The sequence below is a fragment of the Octodon degus genome, unplaced genomic scaffold (genome assembly GCF_000260255.1).
Source record: "Octodon degus isolate 3935 unplaced genomic scaffold, OctDeg1.0 scaffold00151, whole genome shotgun sequence".
NCBI classification, from domain to species: domain Eukaryota; kingdom Metazoa; phylum Chordata; class Mammalia; order Rodentia; family Octodontidae; genus Octodon; species Octodon degus.
The window spans coordinates 1,783,483-1,784,547 of record NW_004524727.1 but is presented as its reverse complement, the minus strand read 5'-3'; positions in this window follow the sequence as shown (position 1 = coordinate 1,784,547).

Genomic DNA, 1,065 nt, shown 5'->3' with positions numbered 1-1,065 from the left:
TCTTTTTTTGGTACTGGGAATTGAACTCAGGTACAAAACCCATAATTGATACAACCGCAGCATGTCAGTCTACCCAGAAATTGTTTCATTTAAGTTTTTTTTTTTTTTTTTTTTTTTACCCGCAGAACTGAGGATTGAACTCAGGCCCTTGCACTTGCCAGGGAAGCGCTTATTCTACTGAGCCATCTCCTCAGCTCCCTCACTCTTCTTTTAAGACATGATGTAAGACATGATACTTCAGGTGAGATTCCTCAGTAAGCCCCAAAATATCCCTATGACCTTACTCACTTTGAGAACACAGAGCACTCCGCAAGATTTAAGCTGAGACCCTCAGCAAATCCTGGGTCCCTGAGATCGTTTCCCACCCCAGAGCTAAGTGCACCCAGTTCCTGGAGTGTGGCAGGCACCCCAAGGGCCCCAGGGCTGCTGTAGCCCAGCTGTACTGGCTCTGGTCCCCTAGACTGACGCAGGCAGCTTGCAGCTATTTCTGCCCTGGCAGAGAAACAGGTTTGGTCTTTGGAAGCTACCAGCTTGAACAGATTGAGTCAAGTTCAAGCCTTGCGGCCGATCTGACCATGGCCCTTTCCAGGACCAGAGACTACCAGCGATGCTGCCACTTTGGCAACCACACACACACACACACACACACACCCCTTTGTACACAGCAGGTGTTGGCATCACTGCCCCCAACTGCATGCCCCTGCACCCTAGACACAAGCAAAAGCACTCCCTCTTCGAGTCCCTGTGCCTCTGATGCCTTCCCCTGCCACTGGCCACCAACCAGCCTGGCCAGCCTGGATCTGAGATGTTTCTCCCTGGGCACACATGACTGCAACCCAGACTGTGAGCTCCTGATGCAGGACTCTGGCTGAGTCCAAAGCCATGTTATTCTTTGCCTCCAACACTATGGATTGCAGGATGGCCTTGGCTGGAGCAGATGTCATACAGATAAGGATCAGGCCTTAGATTCTCTTAAAGACATACAGGCTAAAGAGTAATGGAAATACATGGCTGTAATTCCAGCATTCAGGCGGTTGAGGCAGGAGGATTGTTGTGTTTGAGGCC